Consider the following 23,210-nt stretch of genomic DNA (forward strand, 5'->3'; position numbering starts at 1 on the left):
TAGGCCCTCTAAGTCAGCGTATTCTTCGCCCATTTTTCTAGTACCGAAACCCCAAGGAGGCTTCAGGCCTGTCATTGATTACAGGGCTCTCAATCGGAAGGTGGTGTTACAATCTGTGCCCCTTCCCGACCTTCATTCTTGTTTTTCATGGTTTCGTAAGGCCAAGTTCTTCACCATCTTGGACTTAAATCAGGCCTATAATCAAATTCCCCTTGCCGAAGAGTCTAAACACCTTACAGCGTTTGCCACGGACTGGAATTTATATGAATACAACCGCGTGCCTTTCGGGCTCCCCACGGGAGCAGCTGTGCTCACTAGGCTGCTAGATAGGGTCTTCTCCGACATCAAATTCGAGTACTTATATCACTACTTAGATGATGTCGTAGTATTTTCAGAGACTTTTGAAGAACATCTAGATCATCTGCGAGAAGTTCTTGATCGCCTTCGTAAGGCTGGGTTAACTGTTAAGTTGTCCAAGGTTGCCTTTGCTAAGCCATCTATGTCATTCCTAGGGCATATTGTGTCACCCGATGGTGTAGCAGTCGATCATTCTAGAACACAGGCCATCCGTGATTTTAAACCTCCCAAGGACATTAAAGGTATCGCCAGGTTCATTGGTATGGTGAATTTCTTCAGAAAGTTCATTCCTAACTTTGCTAATAGAGCGGCGCCCTTAAACCTTCTTCGTAGGAAAGGCATCAAATTCGAGTGGGGACCTTCTCAACAAGCCGCTTTTGAAGATCTGAAATTAGCTCTCTGTAATGCCCCTGTCCTTGCTATGCCTGATTTCTCGAAGAAATTCATTGTCCAAACCGACGCATCGTCGTCAGCAGTAGCGGCAGTCCTTCTTCAAGAGACTGAACTAGGGAGGCGACCCATCGCCTATGCGTCTAGGACATTGTCGGCTCAAGAAGCCAAGTATTCCATCTATGAGCTCGAAGGTTTGGCAGTCTTATTTGCCTTAGAAAAGTTCCGTCTCTATCTGGAACATGTCAAATTCGACCTGGAGACAGATAATCAAGCCTTAAGCTGGGTCTTAGGTAGGCCGCGTCGTACTGGTCGTATAGCCCGCTGGGCTATTCGTATTTCCGCCTTCCAGTTTGATGTTAGACATATCAGAGGTACCGAAAATGTTGTTGCTGATGGACTCAGCCGTATGTTTCGTAACGACGTCGAGACCCACGAACCGGTCGACAGTTCATCACCTTCCGAGTCCATGCTATCTGAGGTTAATGCCATCCTAACAGATGCTCCCATGCTTTTTAGGGATATCGAGAAATACCAACGTGAAGATCCGACGCTGGCTCCGATAATGGAAACCCTTTCTTCTGGGGAACATGTTGTCCCTTATGTTCTGAGGAATGGTGTTTTATGTTGCCCTTCGAGGCATGATAAGATGATGAAAGTTGTTGTTCCAGCAGTTCTTGTACCTATGATCTTCAAGTATTATCATGAGACCCCATTAGGAGGGCATCTGGGTATCTTTAAAACTCGTGAAAAGATTCGTGACATGTTCATCTGGAAAGGTATGGACGGTGAAATTCGGGAACTTGTAAAAGCTTGTAAATCTTGTTTGATCAGTAAACCCACCATGTCCACTAAAGTAGGCCTTTTGTCTTCTCATCAAGCGTCGCGCCCCATGGAACGCCTGTATATTGATTATGTAGGACCCTTCCCCCAGTCGAAGGGAAATGCCAACAAATTCATCTTTGTATGTGTAAATGGTTTTACCAGATTTTCTTGGTTATTTCCGACTAAGCTGGCTACCGCTCAGTCCACCATTACCTGTCTAAATTCTATTTTTGCTTCTTTTGGTCCGTGCCAATATATTGTATCTGATAATGCTAAGGCGTTCACATCAAATCTTTTTCGTAAATTCTGTTTTGACTTGTCCATCTCTCATGTAACCACTTCTGCTTATTACCCTCAACCATCTCTGGCTGAACGGGTTAACCGTAATCTCAGGTCCGCACTTATTGCCTATCATCATGAAGATCATTCTAGGTGGGACACGTCCCTGCATTGGTTAGCGTTTGCTTTGAATTCGGCGGTTCATGAATCACACAAGTTTACTCCAGCTTCTTTGATGTTTAAGTTTGTTCCCAACACGCCGCTCTCTAACCTCTGGTCTCTGAGTGACATTCTGCCCGAGACAATAGATCCGGATAATATTAAAGATCTTTGGAAGAAGGCTAAAGCCAATCTTAAGGTATCTCATGAAAAGGTTAGGGAAAGGTATGATCGTGGACGGAGACCCACCCCTTTAAAGGTAGGTGACCGAGTTATGGTCAAAAATTTTGTTCCCGCGGGCAAGCTTGCCCCCAGATTTCAGGGGCCTTGTATCATTCTCGATTTTCTTACGCCGGTTACCTTATTGTTAAGTAATCCAGCCACCGAGAGGATATTTAGAGTTCACCTGTCCCAGGTGAAGCCGGTGTAATTTCTGTGTTAACTTGCTTTATATTATTTTGAAAGGATATGAAGGTTATATTTTTTTGAGTTTCACTTTTAAGGCATTCTGCACTAACTATAATATTTTGTTTCAGATGTAAGCATTTTTGTAAAACCTGTCCCGACCCGTTAAACTGCCATTCTGTCCTTTCCACGGCCATTACCACGCTCCCGTCTCCTGCTCCACCTTACACTGTGGCTTCATAATATGTAATGCCATGGATATCTACACGCCGCTGGCCCCTCAACCTCTCCATAATGCCTGTACCCTCAATGAAGACGATGGTCCAACACAATTCTGCCGCCTAGCTTTAATGTTTCAGTGCCCCCGCAGCCGCGCAGCGCCGTGCAGTAACTGGGGAGGGGGATGGGCCCCCTCCTCTCCAGCGAGGCCGACATGTGCACGGCGAGCCGGAGCTCTCCTCCCGGCCAAGGCGGATGTGCGGCGCACGACCTGCTACTGGCCCGCAGCCTGTATATGTTCACCGCGGGCGCGGCGTGTTTCAACACCTCTGCTCCCCTCATACTGCGGGCGAGCGGTATCTCAGGGTACTTAAGGGGTCCGAGCGGCCTCCTTTTGGACGCAAGCTGCAACGGCCGGTCCGGCCATCCAACTTCATCAACATCAACTACATGGACAGTTACTATAAGAGATAACTACACTTGGGAATTCAACAGCAATATTTGGTGGACATTGCAAATTTTTCCTTCACTTTTAAGTATTAAAAGCTTATCTTCAGAAATTCAACTTCTATAAACATAAAGACTTTACTTCACCTGCAACAACAAAATTTTGGAACCGAATTAAGAAATTTCTCAAATACTTCTGCAAGTTATCTTAATCTCAACATCAAAACTTGGAACTTATTTTCAAACAAAAGTTTATGTTCTTCTGTGTTACCCCTTGGAGGAACTTTTGGGGGGGGGGGGAGGTCTGTACCGGGCGGTACACCTCTACACCGTTTATTTAAAAGTTGCGCCAGTTGAAACTCCTCTTCTGGAGGAAGGTTGAACTTTATCTACTCTATTAATTCTCTACTTTCTCAGAAGATGTCACCACGTGGAAAATTTTGAGTTTTTGAACTGTGTCACTTTTGATGTGTTTTTGTTTCGCTTGAAGTAAGAAGTGTGAACTTTCTCTTCTAGAGGACACTACTGAAGATCAACAATAGTGCACCCTAGTGCGGAGTCAAAGAACTATTTTGTTGGAGAAATTTTTATTTCCAAAGTTTGTTTCTTGTTAAATTTCTTTCTGTTATGGTTTAAGTTGGCTGTATACCCCTCTTTTTCCCCTTGTTTTAGATTTATCCAATCCCGAATTTCTTTTAGTAATTTCTGACCAATCTGGTGTATCTTCCCCCAACTTGTATCTGTTGCGGGGTCCTATCCAATAAAAACATTGTGGGCGGGTGTTTTCTTTCCCCTAACGCCTAGAAACTTCCGCGAGAGTATTTAAACTGCTGATTTTTGGGTCTCTGGGCCACTTCTGTTCCATCTTTCAGTGTGTTAAGTACCTAGCAGGAGGCGGGAGGCGCCTCTTTCTTCGGCAGCGGTCAACAATAAGGTAATGGCCGATTAATAAATTCTTTCTTTTCTTGCTCAGCAGTTTAACTCTCGGGGCGGGTGCGAAGCGTTCCACCATGTAACCTTTTCCTAAAATGTAACTAGTCTTTTCTTCTATTCTCTTGAAAAGCTACATACTGGGATAGAGAGTGCTAACCCTCTCGAGCTCCCACTCATAATGTTTTGAGGTGAACTTATTGTTTCTCAACCTATTCTTCGATAACGTAAAACAAATTGTTCTTTTCTAAGTCACCTCTGTAGTATGGGATTAGCCCTTGCATCAGTGGCCTAAGAGCCAAAGTAGGCCTTAAAATTAAAGTGTATTAGGAGTGCAAGTTCGCCTCCTCTCAAATTGTTTTAGAGGTCATTTAATTAACCTGCTTTTCATTTAATAGACCTCAGTAGATTGGGTATTTTACCCCTGGGTTTGTGTCCGTTGTGGACAACTTGAAGGTGGAGTTTGGTGTGGCCTGGGAGAGGCTTAAATTAAAGAGCGTGTGGCTCTTTTGGAAACGGAGTGTTGTGTGCCTCGAGGAGGCTTAACTGTGTAATTTGGAGCAAGTGCTCCAGGGTTTGATTGGGGTCTTCTGCCCCTTTGTTAAAATTTGTATATCGGAAAGTTGGGCTAGTTGCTCAAGAATTGTGAACTCAGGGCTCGAAGCCCAAACTCTGTAACCCCTGTAATTGTACATTTCAAATTGTGTTTCGGCTACTAAGTACCTGTTCTTTGTTATTACTTAATATTGAAAAGAAAATATAACCTCGTTAAATTTTACATTAACTTTGATTCCGTAGTTTGAAACCCATTCACGCCCGCACCTTCTTACACCTCTACCTACCGCTAAAACACGGTAACAATAATAATAATAATAATAATAATAATAATAATAATAATAATAATAATAATAATAATAAAGTACTTGCCGTATTTAGAACAATGGATTTTTTCTCCTAGAACGAATTCAGCGTATCCGCAATGGACATCTTGCAGAAAGAAGTTGACGTGAATCATAGCCTTAGCTACAGAAAGCGGATGTTCTGAAGTGTGATCGTTAGGGTTCAGAAGTCAGGAAAGTCATTCTTTTTCGAGTGTCCGAAGAAGAGGCTCAACATAATTAATGTTCTTTCCGGGTCATTGTAGGGCAGAAAATGGTGGGTTTTATTGGTCCTGTTTGCCTTGTTCAGTGTTTTTGGCTTACAAGTCATGTTTAGAATGTTTATACCTTAACTTACTTTTTCTTGCAACTTCACCTTCTTTCGACTACCCCTTTAACATATTTTCTGTAGAAAGTGTTACGGGGATACTCGTGGAGCAGAAAGAGGTTAAAGAAAAGTGCCGGGGTGAATGTGTCTATCTACAATATCAAAAATTGATTTAAAATTTTAACAAAGGTTATATTTCATTTAGGACTTCAAACTTAACAATTTTTCATAACAATGAAACATCAGGTACAATTACAAACTTGAAACAAGACAAGAAAATCCAAATTTAGTGATTTTTACAAAACCTGGGCTTCAAGCCCCTCGCTTCACAATGTCTGAGCTCCCAGCTCAAATTTACAAAGAGCACACATTTACTCAAGGGCAGAAATCCCCTAACTCACGGAGCACCTGTTACCGAAATACAATTTCTAGCCTTCTAGAGGCACTCGTTAACCTTACAAAAACTTTGAAAAAGTGCTAACAGGCTCTCAGTTTTCCAAGCCTACTCAAGGCAATCACTTACAATTTGAAAAATGATTTTTATACAGGGGTATTAATACCCAACCTACGGGGCCTTCATGGACAAGAACAGGTTAAGTAACTGGCCCAAACACAAAAGGAATGGAGCCACTGCGCTCCAAGCAAATGAAAACTTAGAAAACCTACAGGGCTCTAGGCCGATGAAACAGGGGTTATTCCCAAACTACTGAGGTGACTCGTATAGAAATTACTTTAACACATTACAGTTACAAAACGTAGTCACCTCTAAACCGAGATGAAGGGGAGCTCGAGAGGGTAATTCACTCTCTATCCCCGATTTAACGTTAAAGTTCTACGAGATTTTTACTTTAGCCGAAAGAAGATTTACATTTTAGAAAAGTTTGTTACATAACTAAGGATTCGGACCTATTCCTCGGATTAAAATGCGGAGGTAGCAAGGAAGAATAAAGTTATGTGGCCATTACTTATAGATGTTCTGGTTGCCGACGAAAGAGGTCGCCCACCTCCTGCTTGACACACACACACACTCAGATAGACGACGATCAATTGGCCAAGAAACGTGAAAACCCGCAGTTTATAAATCCTCAGGGAAGGTTCGAGATCATTCAAGACTAAATCAGCCACACCCTCTTAATCTTATTGGTTAAACTCAAAGTTACACTCAGAATCGAACAAGAAGCATGTGATATGTTGAAAATTAATTACAGAAATTTTTGATTGGCCAGATTCAAAACTGGCGGAAAGAAAAAGGAAATATTGCCAACCCTAAAATAAATGAACACCAATCAGTTACAAAAATCCAGAAATACAAAACTTCTTTAAATTATAAGTTCTTTCACTTTGCACCAGAGGGCATGATCATAAATTTTTTAGTGGTGTCATCTGTAGAAAAATGTCCAAACTTCTTGATAAACGCCAAACAAAACAAGGAGAAATTCACTCAGGTTAGGAAACTGCACAATAACCAAATTACATAATAAATCGGTGGTGACATCTTCTGATTAAAGTTCTAACTTATTGTATTATTGGTTTCACTTTTCATTGATAGAGGAGTTCTGTTAGGCGCTAATTTTGAATGCGCGGCGTTGAGATGTACCTCCCGGTACAGTAAGGAAAAAAAATGAAAATTAAAGGAAATGAATTATTGTTTGAAAAAAAAAAGTCACGGGTATCAAATTATGTGCAAGATTAGGAGAATAATTTTAGGTAAGTGTGTTTCAAGAGTAAGTTCTCACCTGTTTCAGGTGTGAACCCTTAGCACCTGATGATGCGGAGAGAAGTTTCTCCATGTTTCGCAACGTGCTGTCTTAAAACCGACGAAAATTTACACCCAAGAACCTAGAGGTGACTATTATGATATACTGCAAAGCCAACTGATTGCAATTCCAATTTCTGTAACCGTAGTGTGCTTAACCGAAATATTATTCAGGTCAATTTCTTTCTGCAAGATGTCCATTGCGGATACGCTGAATTCGTTCTAGGGGGGAAAAACCATTGTTCTAAATACGGCAAGTAGTTTTTTAACAAACACGGAATTCCTTTTTTTAAAGTATATTCATCTAAAAACATATACTGTTTTAAAACATTATCTTCCTTCATTAAATAATTAAAACCAAAATCACGTGCGCGTTTGGATAGCAATTTTACACTCATTTTGCAAGATTTTAAATATTTTTTTTTTTATTACTTTTAGGTCTATTTACAGGATTTATTTAGGCAATTTCTAGGCCTTCACCTCCGAGTCCTAATCATCATCTAGGCGGCGTGGCTACCAATTTTGACATTTCGTTTTTGTTCTGTGAATTAGCGATGGTCCGCCTCCGTGGTGTGGTGGTTAGTGTGATTAGCTGCCACCCCCGGAGGTTCGAGGACGATTCCAGGCTCTGCCACGAAATTTGAAAAGTGGTACGAGGGCTGGAACGGGGTCCACTCACCCTCGGGAAGTCAACTGAGTAGAGGTGGGTTCGATTCCCTCCTCAGCTATCCTGGAAGTGGTTTTCCGTGGTTTCCCACTTCTCCTCCAGGCAAATGCCGGGATGGTACCTAACTTAAGGCCACGGCCGCTTCCTTCCCTTTTCCTTGTCTATCCCTTCCAATCTTCGCATACCCCCGCAAGGCCCCTGTTCAGCATAGCAGGTGAGGCCACCTGGGCGAGGCACTGGTCATCCTCCCCTGTTGTATCCCCCGACCAAGAGTCAGAAGCTCCAGGGCACTGCTTGAGGCGGTAGAGGTGCGATCCCTCGCTGAGTCCGAGGGAAAAGCCAACCCTGGAGGGTAAGCTGATTAAGAAGAAGTATTAGCGAAGGCGAAATAATTATGCACGTACCCTGTCAACTGAGATATTTTACACGTCAGCAGCAATGACTATGAGTGTCAACATCTTTGTCTACCCTTACAAAACGACGTCTACTTCAGCTGGAAATGATCTCGCGAACTTCCGATCATGTGACGGACACTCTACAGTAAGTGCGTTTATCGGCCACCGCCAACGACGGGTTTCAATTGTTCTTAATTCCGACAACTACTGGTTACTTCTTGGCGTGAAGCATGAGTGATTGCTTTGAATTTCAGGCGGAGTAGATAGACTCTCAGTAATGGCGTGCGCTGAACCCCAGCTACCACACTGATGAGCCAAAGAATATTGTATTTATATTTCCTTATTATTCCTTACAACGCTTTTTGTCCGCCCCTGTGGTGTAGTGGTTAGTGTGATTAGCTGCCACCCCCGGAGGTCCGGGTTCGATTCCCGGCTCTGCCACGAAATTTGAAAAGTGGTACGAGGGCTGGAAAGGGGTCCACTCAGCCTCAGGAGGTCAGCTGAGTAGAGGTGGGTTCCATTCCCGCCTCAGCCATCCTGGAAGTGTTTTTCCGTGGTTTTCCACTTCTCCTCCAGCCAAATGCCAGGATGGTACCTAACTTAAGGACACGGCCGCTTTCTTCCCTCTTCCTTGTCTATCCCTTCCAATCTTCCCATTCCCCCGTAAGGCCCCTGTTCAGCATAGCAGGTGAGGCCGCCTGGGCGAGGTACTGGTCATTCTCCCGAGTCTCATGCTCCAGGACATTGCCCGTGAGGCGGCAGAGTCTGGGGGGAAAGCCAACCCTTGAGGGTAAGCAGATAAAGAAAGAAAGAACGCTTTTTATCAAGTTTAACAATTTCGATCAGCTAAGTCAAGCCAAATACAGTTAATCCGACAAACTGATCAGTGTGATCACTCTACAACAGTTCAACACTCTCCAGGGAAATAGACTTACTTTGCCGGCGCGAAAAAGAGTCACCCAGCGAAATTCAAGTAGTTGTGCTGACGCATGCGCTTGAAGCCTCCTTGTCCTGGGATAGGCGGAAGCTGTTGGCCACCATCGACGTTCACAGCGTCTTACGGCGACAAGCCAGCTAGCTTGGGTAAGGTATGTTAGTTGTAGTAGTTGACACTCGAAATGTTCAACGCTACGCATCAGAGATTACAACAAAAATATCAATATGATAACAGTATAGCCACTTGCAAGTCTTGCTAATAAAAATAGAGGTATAATATGAAATCAATTGTCATTAAACTTTTTTTAGATTTCATTTTTAAATGAAATTTTGTGATTATTAATTGATGGCACATGTAGAATAATTTTCTTCATTACACTCGGGTAAATAATTAGATTGCCCAGAGCCAAGCGCGAAATACATGTAGGCCCATTTTGTAATTTGTGTCTATGCACTCTGTAATGTTGGTAGAGCTTGTGGTTTTTAAAGAATTTTCCTTTCTTATGGATGTAATTTAGCGAATTCTGTGCCATGCTTCATGAATATAATCGTGTTTATCGTCGTGAGGTAAATTTTTGCACGTCCGCCATTGATGAAACTATACTCAGGAAGCGAGTGAAACTGCAAAATATCGTCTGTCTCTGCTCACTGAGTTTAGGTTAGGATTTTAAGCTAAAATAATTCTCAGTTCATTTCTGTGAGACAATGACTGTACGATTACGATGCGTCAACGGGGAACTGTAAGTACATGGTTTAACACCTGCTGTAGAGGTTTATAAACTGCAGATTTTCTCCTCTCTTTTCCATTTGATCAACATCTAAGTGTGTGTGTCGAGCAGGAGGCGGGAGGCGCCTCTTTCATCAGGCAGCAGGGCTTCAGCAAGGTAATGGCCAGTTAACATCTTTACTCTTGCTAGCTCCGCAGTTTAACCTGAGGAGAAGGTCCGAAACTTTCACTTCAACTTGCCGTGAATACCAATTTCGAAATGGTAATGTCATGGGGCTGTGATTGCTTTTATCATTATTATTGTACCGGGAGGTACACCTCTACGCCGCACATTTAAATCTTACGCCAAAAAAAAAAAACCCTACAGGAGAAACACTGAACTTGAAACTAGACCTATTTAAACTTTTTTTTCAGAAGATTACACTACCGTAATTTTGGTTATTGTGAAGTTTCCAGTACTGTGTGAATTTCAACTGGTTTTTATTTTCCGTTCATCAAAAAGTTTGGACATTCTCTCATAGATGTCACTGCTAGAAAACTATGATCATGCACCCTGGTGCGAAGTGAAAGAAATTTTTTGAAGAAGTTTTGTATTCATAAGTGTTTTTGCTAATTGATATTCATTTATTTTTGGGTTGGCAATATTTATATTTTCTTTCCGCCAGTTTTGAATCCAGCCAATCCCTAATTTCTGTAATTGATTTTCAGCCTATCACAGGCTTCTTCTTCGATTTGGTGTGTAACTTTAAGGTAGCCAATGAAATTGAGCGGGTGTGGCTAATTTATTCATGAAAGGTCTCGAACCTTCCCCGAGGGTTTATAAACTGCAGATTTTCTCCTCTCTTGGCCATTTGATCAACATCTAAGTGTGTGTGTCGAGCAGGAGGCGGGAGGCGCCTCTTTCATCAGGCAGCAGGTTTTCAGCAAGGTAATGGCCAGTTAACATCTTTATTTCTTGCTAGCTCCGCAGTTTAACTATTAGTACATTGTTCAAAATCTGCTGTAGACAATGTCATGATGCTGTCGTAAATACCAATTTCGAAATGGTGATGTCGTGGGGCAGTGATTGCTTCCTTTTATATATTTTTTTGCAGCTGGGATAACGAACGCCTTCACCGCACGCCTCTGCCTCTTCATCTGTATCGCCACGTATTTGGGAGGGGTAAGCAAAAGCGACTGGGCTCGTCCGGGATTTGAACCCGGGACCTCTCGCACCCGAAGCGAGAATCATACCCCTAGACCAACGAGCCGCACGTCTGTAGCGAAATCGGGAACAGTAGAGACGCATGTTATGTCAGTCAGTCAGCGAATATGAAAGATGTGTCTGTTCACAGTACTGGAAGCCGTGTGTAGTCGGCCAGACGCTGGCCTCATATACTCAAGGTTATGAGATCGAATGCCAGCTTACTCCATTGGCAATTAAGGGTAAGGGTAGAGTTCTGAATAGAACTAAGTACAACAATAAATGCTTCTGAGAAGCCCACTTATTCCTATCCTGTTACAACATAGCAAACTTATCTTCTTACCCTGACAGAATTCAATCACCTGTATCTCTATTGTTCCCGATATTTGCACAGCAGCGTGGCTCGTTGGTCTAGGGGTATGATTCTCGCTTTGGGTGCGAGAGGTCCCGGGTTCAAATCCCGGACGAGCCCAGTGTATTTTGGTTTGCCCCTCTAAATACGTGTCGGTAGCCTTTATGAGTTTTTCTACTCTGCTTGAAAGTCAAGGCTATCGTAGTCAGTCTTTAATCCTAAAAAATAATATGTCAAGAATCATGATACAATTACAGAAAACATTGTTAAATTTATATTCGTTCTTCCTTCTTCCTTTCAGTGTCTGCTTACCCTCCAAGGTTGGTAGAAAGAAGTGGCGTATGGCTCATACTGCCGGGAGTGCATGAGGACATGTTCGGCTCGCCAGATGCATGTCTTCTTATTTGCCGCACGTAGGCGACCTGCGCGCCGTGATGAAGTTAAAATGATGATGAAGACAACACATACACCCAGGCCCCGTGCCAGCGAATTTAACCAATTATTGTTAAAATACCCGAGCCTGACGGGAATCGAACCCAGGACCCCTGTGGCCAGAGGCCATCACGCTAACTATTTAGCCACAGAGCCGGGCCCCAGGGTTGGTTTTTCTCTCAGACCCACCGACGAAACCTACGTCTACTGCCTCAAGGGCAGTGTGACCTGGGGCGAGAGACACTGGGTCGGGGGATACAAATGGGGACGGAGACCAGTAACTCGCCCAGGGAGCCTCACCTGCTATACTGAACAGGGGCCATTTTAGGGATGGTAATGTGGTAGGGATAGACGAGGAAGAGGGAAGGAAGCGGTACTATCCCTGAGTTAGCCTGGAGGAGACGTTGGAATTAATGGGAAACACCCTAGAGAATAACAGGGGAGAAAACCGAACCCCCATGTACTCAGTTGGTATCCCGAGGCCAAGTGGTTCACATTCCATCTCTCATACCACTCTTCAAATTCCGTGGCGGAGCCGGGAAACGAACAGGGTTATCTAGGTTGGTAGCTAATATCACTAACCACTACACCACAGAGGCAGGTTTCATTAAAATATTAAAACGGAAGTTATTAATGAACTTGGTTAATTTATTACGTTCTTTTGCCAGATTTAGTTATTTTATATCTTTCGGCGTTTTACATGTAGTTAAGCAATAATATCTCTTCAACTTCCGAGTCCTGGTCATCATTTAGGAGACGTATCTACAATTTCGATCTTTCGTTTTAGATCTGTGAATTAGTGAAAGCAAAAAAATTATGCACGTTGCCTATCAACTGACGTTTATTATACGGCAGCAACAATGATACAGTGTACCAAAACTTTGACCACCCTTAGAAAACGTCGTCTACTTGAGCTGGGAGTGATCTGGCGAACGTTTTTTCAAGTGAGCGACACGCTGTAGTAAGTAGGTCTATCGGCCACCGTTAATGACAGCTTTCAATTGTTCTGAATTCCGGGAGGTACTGGTTACTTCTTGGCGTGAAGCATGGCTGATGGCTTTGAATTTCAAGCGGAGTAGATAGACTCGCAGTAATGACTTGCGCTGAATCCCAACTTCCACAGCGCTGGTGACCCACAGAATATTGTATTTACATTTTTCTTGTTATTCCTTAGAAAGTTTTTTATCAAGATTAAAAACTGCAAACAGCTAAGTCAAGCCAAATATGGCTATCTCGAAAATCGGATCCCTCTACAGCAGTTCAGTACTCTCCAGGTACCTGGATTAAATTGCAGGCGCGACAGAGGGCCATCCCAGCGAAATTCAAGTCACTATGTTGACGCATGCGTTTGGAACCTCCATGTACTGGGATATGCGAAAGATACACCACCCTCGAGATTCACAGCCCAGCTAGCTTGGGTAAGGTATCTTAGTTTAGTATATAATACTCGAAGTATTCAACGCTACGCATCAGAGGCTACAAGAAAAATACCAATATGGTAATTGTATAGACACTTGCACAACGTCTTGCTAATAAAGCAGATCTATCTTATGAAATCTTTGTAATTACACTTTTTTGGGATTTCGGCATGCATACAGTTTTTGGGATTATTAATTGATGTGTCATGTAGAGGAATGTTTTTTGTACTCTGTGGTACACCTCCACGCCGCTAATTCAAATATTGCGCCAGTTGAAACTCCTCTACAGGAGAAAGTCTGAACTTTAACAAACTCTCGGAAGATGTCACTATTTGGCAATTTGGAAGTGTTCTGAACTGTGTCTATTTCGATTTGTGTTTGTTTGCTCCGTATCAAGAAATTTGAACATTCTCTAACAGATGTCTCTACCAAAACTGATAACGCACTCTGGTGTAAAGGAATGTACCTACCTGAAGAAATTTTGTATTCATAAGTTTTGTCTTAAATAATTTTGCTCTGTCAGTTGTAGGTTGGCAATATAATCCTTTCTTTCCGCCTGTTTTGAATGTAGCCAATCAGGAATTTCTGTAATTAATTTTCCTCCAATAAGGTGTTTCTTCCTCGTCTGGTGTATTAATTTTTGCTGTTATCCAATAAAATTTTGTGGGCGGGTTGTAATCATTCATGAAACGTCCCGAATTTTCCGCGAGGGTATAAAAGCTGCTGATTTTCTGGTCTCCTGGCCACTTCATCGACATCTTGCTTAGTGTGTGATTATGTAGCAGGGGGCGGGTAGCGCCTCTTTCTTCGGGCAGCAGTTCATCAACAAGGTAATGGCCGTTTAATAACTTTATTTCTTGCTAGCTCAGCAGTTTAACCCTCGGGGCAGGTTCGAAACTTTTCTCATGTAACCTACCTATAAAATGTAAAAAACATTTGGTGAAAATTCCGTCTCTTTAACTACAAATTGGGATAGAGAGTGCCTAACCCTCTCGAGCTCCCACTCATATTGTTTTGAGGAGACTACGTTTTCATAACCGTTGTCCTTCTCTTCTTAATGTAATAAAGTTTTCTTATACGTGTCACCTCCTTAGTATGGGATTATCCCTTGCGTAAGCGGCCTAGTGCCAAATAGGTTTTAAAAGCGTATTAGGAGTGCAAGCTTCGCCTCCATTCAATTTTGTATTATGGGCCAGTAACTTAACCTGATGTTTTATTTTCCTCATGTAAAGGCCGTGTAGGTTGGGTATCAAATACCCCTGTTTCTTGGCGTGCCTTGAGGGCAGGTAGAAGTAAAGTTGTTTGTGCTTATAAAATTGAGAGCAGGTCAGCTCTTTCTGGTTTCTTTGGAAAGTGCCTCTATGAGGCTTGATACTACTAAGCGGGAGCAAGAGCCCCATGTAATTAAGGGTCTTGTGCCCTTTGATAATTGTGGTTGTGAGTCGTGAACTCAGACTTTGGGGCTCGTAGCCCAGAATTTGTAAATTTGCATTGTACCTGAGTGTTCCTTGTTATTTCACCTAGTGAGAATTGTTAACCGTTGTTATCTGTTGATTTTGAAAAGAAAATACAACCTTTGTTAAAGTTTTAAATTAACGTTAATTTGGTAGTTGAGACCTATTCCAGCCCGCACCTTCTTTCACTTCTGCTGTTCCACAGATACCTCGGAACATTTTTCATCGCACTCTGTTAAATATTTAGGTTGCGCAGCATGAACATAGAGCCAAGCGCGAAGTACAAGTGTTTTGTATTTTGTTACTGTTCACTGGAGAATTTGCCTGTAATGGTGGTAGGGACGCCATCCTCGCTGTGTAAGTTTAGGGCGCCTCCCTCGTACCCGTAAGACTCGAGAGCGATTCCCGGCCTGGTCAGGGATTTTTAACTGCATCTGAAGGCTGATTCGAGGTCCACTCAGCCTACGTGATTACAATTGAGAAGCTATCTGACGGTGAGATGGCGGCCCTGGTCCGGAGAGCCAAGAAAACGGCCGAGAAATCCGTCGTGCTCACCACACGTCACCTCGTAATCTAAGGCTCTATAAGATGGGTATGCTTAGCCGCCATTTTGGTTCATACATGCTCAATGTGCCATGTGATCAAACTCTAGTTTCTCCTACGAGCGTTCGCTTCGTCACATTGAACGTATTGCTTTAATCACCGCGTGCAGGGACGGAATAGTACTATATTTGTGTGGATATTTATTACATAATGGTGGGTTGTTCTGCACCTAATTGTAGTAATGTTTCTACTGCGGAATACAGGTTGTTTAGATTCCCTTCTGGTCTGCGTTATGCATCCACTCCCTCTGCTACACCTTCTACTTCAACTGCTGACTTAAACCTGCATCCAGCTCCCACTGACAATACTACATCCCTTAAATCAGTCACATCGATCATTCAATATTCAGTTCTTCCCCCAAACTCCGGGAACAGGAGTTCAACATCCAAACACCACAGTTATGATATTTGTCAAAACTAACTTCATATGACAGAAATAATTTGTTTAACGTTGGTGGTAGTACAACAGGGGCTGCCTGTCCGAGGCGGTAAAGGCGTGCTCGGTTCGCCCGGAAGGACGTGGGTTCGAATCCCCGTCAGGAAGTCGTAAAATTTAATAAACGAGATTTCCACTTCCGGAAGTGCATATGGCCCTGAGTACCAGGTTAATTCCTGGGGGCAAAGGCGGCCGGGCGTAGAGCTCTAACCACTCTACCCCATCACGTGCCGAGGTTAACAATGGTGGAAGCCTTTACCTTCCACTCCTCCAAGGGCCCTCATGGCCTGTATGGAGGTGACTTTGCTTTGTTTGGCAGTTCAACAAATGCATTTTTGTGGTAGGCCTATATGCAAACAGGTTTTAAGCTATGAGCTTTCTGACTCAAGCTCTGAAATATTAAAATTGGGGTGGTTTAAAGAAACCAAATTTTGAAGTTATGAAATTAATTTGTAACTGTGAGGTCGTATATAGTGATTATAAGCATTATATAATGCAAAATTGTGCAAATCTTGTAACGGAGAAAAGTTTGAATGATAAATGCACCAGTATATGTTCTCCAACATTTAAAACATTCAAAATTCGATCCTGTACCGTTGTGGACTTTTAAAAAAATGTACGGAAACGAAGTGAAATGTATGGAACTGCTTCGGAAAAGAAGAGAAAAATGTAAGCAAGGAATGGAATGTTATTGTTTTGTAAATATTGTACGGTAATAAAATAAGACAATAAGTTTGTAAAAATTACCTAAATATCTTTCTTTTAATATGCTGCCTGAGCAAGTTAACCAATGTTGCAAACCTTTGAAGTTTAATAAGGTGAGTCGTGTTGAGAAATCATACTACTTCTCCTCAAAGCAGAGGAATCTCTGTAAAAAAGAAGTTAACATCGCCAAAGTAAAAAAATTGTCAATATTCTCCACACCTCGTGGGTCAATCCCCTCACAAGTCACTGGTAACTGATTATCAGTGCAATACTTCAGGTTGGGAGAGAAGATTCAGCTATAGAAGTAGTTACTCTATTCCTGTTTTCTTCCCGAGTGTAGTTTATAATAACATAAGATCTGTTTCATGAACGTTCGGTTGAACAAACTAAAATCCTCTGTTCATTACAACTGCATAAGCTGATGAGATTCATAACACTCACAAAAACCGAGCTCGATAGCTGCAGTCACTTAAGTGCGGCCAGTATCCGGTATTCGGGAGATAGAGAGTTCTAACCCTACTGTCGGCAGCCCTGAAGATAGTTTAACGTGGTTTCCCATTTTCACAACAGGCAAATACTGGGGCTGTACCTTAATTAAGGCCACGGCTGCTTCCTTCCCTCTCCTTGGCCTTCCCTGTCCCATCGTCGCCATAAGACCCATCTGTGTCGGTGCGACGTAAAGCAACTTGTAAAAAAACACTCACCAAAAATTTATTTTGCACAGATAATGTTTTTTAAATAGTAGTAAATAATAAAAGGGACTAAATTTTAGAAAAATGAAATACAGTTAAAGAATCCCAGTTACTTGGGTGTGTTCGTCTTCGTACATGACATTTCAGCGTTATTTTTGTTCGAAGAATATTTTTCTTATTATTTTGACAACATTGAAATTAGCGCTGAATCAATTTTACGCAAGTATGAAATACCGACTGAGATCATGTGGTATCGAAATCATCTATCACAATTTATATATCTTCGACACTGACCGATTACCTCGTCAAATTCCACGCTTTAAGAATGACAGTCCCACTATCGGCAGCCCTGAAAATGGTTTTCCGTGGTTTCCCATTTTCACACCAGGCAAATGCTGGGGCTGTACCTTAATTAAGGCCACGGCCGCTTCCTTCCAACTCCTAGGCCTTTCCTATCCCATCGTCGCCATAAGACCTATCTGTGTCGGTGCGACGTAAAGCCCCTAGCAAAAAAAAAAAAAAAAAGAATGACAGTAGCCTATATCAATACCACGGTGTCCCTCATTTCGTTAGACGGTACCGCGGCGCATAGCTTACGAACAACCTATCTACTTATCAATAATAGATTAGTAAAATACGATTTATTAGTAAGCTATTTTTTCTAATATTTCTCCAGTGAGAGTACATGCCTAGTTTGTTTGTTTATTATAAGGTAAATTATCTACGACCTTGCTTTTACAATCACCGTTTCGAGTAAAATTACACAATAATGTACGAAATACACTAATATTTATGTTGAGCAACCGTTTGAGTAATACTGAGAATGAGTATTTTTACAGTATGTTAGTTTAGCATTATTTTCTAGCGTCGAGAACAGTAAAAAAGAGTGATATATTAGGCTCGGGCGGTCAACTGCCTTACCAACGTAGTGCAGGAATGAACCATAATGGCGGGCGAGCATACCTAGTCTTTAGAGAGCCCTATCGTAATCCGTAAGCCTTTGGGTTGAGCAGCGGTCGATTTGCAGGCCATTGTATTTCGGGCTGTTGCGTGATGCGGTTTGGTTTGGTTTGGTGCAAGGGAGGTGGGTTTTTTTTTTTTTTGGTGTGTGGTGTTCATGTATAATGGGTGAAGTGGGTTTGCCTGTAATGGTGGTAGGGACTGTGAATTTATGTAGTGTTGTTATTGTCTTCTGGGTGGAATTTGCAACTCTTTGGTATTCTTCGTAAAGATAACAGTGTTACTCGTCGTGATGAATACCTTGCCACGTCTCCCATCGCTGAAACTACGTTCAGTAGGCGACTGAAACTGTAAGATACCGTCTGTATTTTACTCACTGAGATTAGGTTAGGATTTCAAGCTACAAAATTGTCTCAAATCACTTCTTGAAGCCATAACTATACGATTAGGATGCGTTACGGCGTAGCTATAAGTATGTTGTTAAGAATCTGGTGTAGGTAATGTAATGATGATGCTGTGAATACCTATTTCGTAATGGCAATGCGGCGGGACAGTGATTGCTTCCTTTTATATATGTTTTTGCAGATGGATCAACGAACGTGTTCACCACACTCCACTGCCTCGCCATCTGTACCGCTACGTATTTTGAAGGGGTAAACGCAAGCGACTCGGCTCGTCCAGGATTTGAACCCGGGAGCTCTAGCGCCCTAAGCAAGAATCATACCCCTAGCCCGACGAGCCACACGTCTGTAGCGTAATCGGGAACAGTAGAGACGCATGTTATGTCAATCAGTCAGCGTTTATGAAAGATCTCTCTGTTCACAGTAATGGAAGCCGTGTGTAGTCGGCCAGACGCTGGCCTCATATACTCAAGGTTATGAGATCGAATGCCAGCGTACTCCATTGGCAATTAAGGATACAGGGTAGAGTTCTGAATAGAACTAAGCACAACAATAAATGCTTCTGAGAAGCCCACTTATTAGTATCCTGTTACAACATAGAAAACTTATCTTCTTACCCTGACAGAATTCAATCACGTGTATCTCTATTGTTCCCGATATTGGCACAGAAGCGTGGCTCGTTGGTCTAGGGGTATGATTCTCGCTTTGGGTGCGAGAGGTCCCGGGTTCAAATCCCGGACGAGCCCAGTGTATTTTGGTTTGCCCCTCTAAATACGTATCGGTAGCTTTTATGAGTTTTTCTACTCTGCTTGAAAGTCAAGGCTATTAGTCAGTCTCTAATCCTAAACAATAATATGTCAAGAATCATGATAAAATTACAGAAAACATTGTTAAATTTATATTCGTTCTTCCTTCTTCCTTTCAGTGTCTGCTTACCCTCCAAGGTTGGTAGAAAGAAGTGGCGTATGGCTCATACTGCCGGGAGTGCCTGAGGACATGTTCGGCTCGCCAGATGCATGTCTTCTTATTTGCCTCACGTATGCGACCTGCGCACCGGTATGAAGATGAAATGATGATGAAGACGACACATACACCCAGCCACCGTGGCAGCGAATTTAACCAATTGTGGTTAAGATACTCGACCCTGCCGGGATTCGAACCCGGGACCACTGTGTTCAAAGGCCAGCACACTAACCTTTTAGCCAGAGAGCCGGGCTCCAGGGTTGGTTTCTCTCTCAGACCCAGCGACGCAACCCACCTCTACCGCCTCAAGGTTAGTGTGACCTGGAGCGTGAGACACTGGGTCGTTGGATACAAACGAGGACGGAGACCAGTAACTCGCCCAGGGAGCCTCACCCGCTATGATGTACAGAGGCCTTTAGGGTGATGGGAATGTGGTAGGGAGAGGGAAGGAAGCGGTATTATCCCTGAGTTAGCCTGGAGGAGACGTTGGAATTAATGGGAAACACCCTAGAGAATAACAGGGGAGAAAACCGAACCCCCATGTACTCAGTTGGTATCCCGAGGCCAAGTGGTTCACATTCCATCCCTCATACCACTCTTCAAATTCCGTGGCGGAGCCGGGAAACGAGCAGGGCTATCTAAGTTGGCAGCTAATATCACTAACCACTACACCACAGAGGCAGGTTTCATAAATTGTTAAAATGGAAGTTATTAATGAACTTGGATAATTTATTACGTTCTTTTGCCAGATTTATTTATTTTATATCTTCCGGCGTTTTACATGTAGTTATGCAATAATATCCCTTCAAATTACGAGTCCTGGTCATCATTTAGGAGGCGTATCTACAATTTCGATCTTTCGTTTTTGATCTGTAAATTAGTGAAAGCAAAACATTTTTTTTTTTTTTTTTTTTTTTTTTTGCTAGGGGCTTTACGTCGCGCCGAAGCAAAACAATTATGCACGTTGCCTATTAACTGACGTCTTTTATACGGCAGCAACAATGACAAAGTGTACCAACATCTTTGACCACCCTTAGAAAACGTCGTCTACTTTTTCATCATCATCATCATCATCTGTTTACCCTCCAGGTTCGGCTTTTCCCTCGGACACAGCGAGGGATCCCATCTCTACCGCCTCAAGGGCAGTGTCCTGGAGCTTCAGACTCTTGGTCGGGGGATACAACTGGGGAGTATGACCAGTACCTCGCCCAGGCGGCCTCACCTGCTTTGCTGAACAGGGGCCTTGTGGAGGGATGGGAAGATTGGAAGGGATAGACAAGGAAGAGGGAAGGAAGCGGCCGTGGCCTTAATTTAGGTACCATCCCGGCATTCGCCTGGAGGAGAAGTGGGAAACCACGGAAAACCACTTCGAGGATGGCTGAGGTGGGAATCGAACCCACCTCTACTCAATTGACCTCCCGAGGCTGAGTGGACCCCGTTCCAGCCCTCGTACCACTTTTCAAATTTTCGTGGCAGAGCCGGGAATCGAACCCGGACCTCCGGGGGTGGCAGCTAATCACGCTAACCACTACATCACAGAGGCGGACCCGTCTACTTTTTATCAAGTAATAATGTCACAGTTCATTTCTGTAAAATAGATGACCGTACCATTACGATGCGTCACCAGGAAACTGTATATAGGATGTTTAAAATCTTCTGTTGGTAATGTCATGATCATCATCATCATCTGTTTACCCTCCAGGTTCGGTTTTTCCCTCGGACTGAGCGAGGGATCCCACCTCTACCGCCTCAAGGGCAGTGTCCTGGAGCTTCAGACTCTTGGTCGGGGGATACAACTGGGGAGTATGACCAGTACCTCAACCAGGCGGCCTCACCTGCTATGCTGAACAGGGGCCTTGTGGAGGGATGGGAAGATTGAAAGGGATAGGCAAGGAAGGGGGAAGGAAGCGGCCGTGGCCTTAAGTTAGGTACCATCCCGGCATTCGCCTGAAGGAGAAGTGGGAAACCACGGAAAACCACTTCCAGGATGGCTGAGGCGGGAATCGCACCCACCTCTACTCAGTTGACCTCCCGAGGCTGAGTGGACCCCGTTCCAGCCCTCGTACCACTTTCCAAATTTCGTGGCAGAGCCGGGAATCGAACCCGGGCCTCCGGGGGTGGCAGCTAATCACGCTAACCACTACACCACAGAGGCGGACAATGTCATGATGCTGCGTGAATACCAATTTCAAAATTGTAATGTCGCGAGGCGGTCATTGCTTCTTTTGTATTTTATTATTTATTTTTATGTATTTGTCCGCCTCTGTGGTGTAGTGGTTAGCGTGATTAGCTGCCACCCCCGGAGGTCCGGGTTCGATTCCCGGCTCTGCCACGAAATTTGAAAGGTCGTACGAGGGCTGGAACGGGGTCCACTCAGCCTCGGGAGGTCAACTGAGTAGAGGTGGGTTCGTGGTTTCCCACTTCTCCTCCAGGCAAATACCGGGATGGTACCTAACTTAAGGACACGGCCGCGGTCGCTTCCTTCCCTTCTTCCTTGTCTATCCCTTCCAAGCTTCCCATCCCTCCACAAGGCTGTTCAGCATAGCAGGTAAGGAAGAATAAAGTTATGTGGCCATTGCCTTATAGATGTTCTGGTTGCCGACGAAAGAGGCCGCCCACATCCTGCTTGACACACACACACACACACCCACACTCAGATAGACGACGATCAATTGGCCAAGAAACGTGAAATGCCGCAGTTTATAAATCCTCAGGGAAGGTTCGAGATCATTCAAGACTAAACCAGCCACACCCTCTTAATTTTATTGGTTAAACTCAAAGTTACACTCAGAATCGAACGAGAAGCCTGTGATAGGTTGAAAATTAGTTACAGATTCAAAACTGGCGGAAAGAAAAAGGAAATATTGCCAACCCAAAAATAAATGAACATTAATCAGTTACAAAAACCCAGAAATACAAAACTTCTTTAAATTATAAGTTCTTTCACATTGCACCAGAGAACATGATCATAAATTTTTTAGTGGTGTCATCTGTAGAAGAATGTCCAAACTTCTTGATAAACGGCATACAAAACAAGGAGAAATTCACTCAGGTTAGGAAACTGCACAATAACCAAATTACACAATATTTCGGTGGTGACATCGTCTGATTAAAGTTCTAACTTATTGTATTATTGGTTTCACTTTTCATTGATAGAGGAGTTCTTTTAGGCGCTAATTTAAAATGCGCGGCGTTGAGATGTACCTCCCGGTACAGTAAGGAAAAAAAATGAAAATTAAAGGAAATGAATTATTGTATTAAATTATGTGCAAGATTAGGAGAATAATTTTACGAGAGTGTGTTTCAAGAGTAAGTTCTCACCTGTTTCAGGTGTGAACCCTTAGCACCTGATGATGCGGAGAGAAGTTTCTCGATGTTTCGCAACGTGTTGTCTTAAAACCGACGAAAATTTACACCCAAGAACCTAGAGGTGACTATTATGATATACTGCAAAGCCAACTGTTTGCAATTCCATTTTCTGTCACTGTAGTGTGCTTAACCGAAATACACTGACTGACAGAGCAAATGCAACACCAAGAAGGAGTGGTCAGAACTTTATGCCAATTGCAGGGTAGACTGACGTCACTGAGGTATGCTCATGATGTGAAATGCGCCGCTGTGCTGCGCACGTAGCGAACGATAAATGGGACACGGCGTTGGCGAATGGCCCACTTCGTACCGTGATTTCTCAGCCGACAGTCATTGTAGAACGTGTTGTCGTGTGCCACAGGACACGTGTATAGCTAAGAATGCCAGGCCGCCGTCAACGGAGGCATTTCCAGCAGACAGACGACTTTACGAGGGGTATGGTGATCGGGCTGAGAAGGGCAGGTTGGTCGCTTCGTCAAATCGCAGACGATACCCATAGGGATGTGTCCACGGTGCAGCGCCTGTGGCGAAGATGGTTGGCGCAG

At 43.3% G+C, this 23,210-nt stretch overlaps 3 non-coding genes across 3 annotated transcripts; 2 read left to right on the forward strand and 1 right to left on the reverse strand.

Moving 5' to 3' along the window:
* Positions 1–10,876: 10,876 nt before the first annotated feature.
* On the reverse strand, positions 10,877–10,948 carry TRNAP-CGG (transfer RNA proline (anticodon CGG)). The gene has a single exon. It is a non-coding gene; the product is annotated as a tRNA-Pro (tRNA).
* Positions 10,949–11,281: 333 nt separating this feature from the next.
* TRNAP-UGG (transfer RNA proline (anticodon UGG)) lies at positions 11,282–11,353 on the forward strand. The gene has a single exon. It is a non-coding gene; the product is annotated as a tRNA-Pro (tRNA).
* A 7,654-nt stretch (positions 11,354–19,007) lies between these two features.
* Positions 19,008–19,079, forward strand: TRNAP-UGG (transfer RNA proline (anticodon UGG)). The gene has a single exon. It is a non-coding gene; the product is annotated as a tRNA-Pro (tRNA).
* Positions 19,080–23,210: the final 4,131 nt, after the last annotated feature.

Source organism: Anabrus simplex, chromosome 4 (genome assembly GCF_040414725.1).
Source record: "Anabrus simplex isolate iqAnaSimp1 chromosome 4, ASM4041472v1, whole genome shotgun sequence".
Lineage (NCBI taxonomy): Eukaryota > Metazoa > Arthropoda > Insecta > Orthoptera > Tettigoniidae > Anabrus > Anabrus simplex.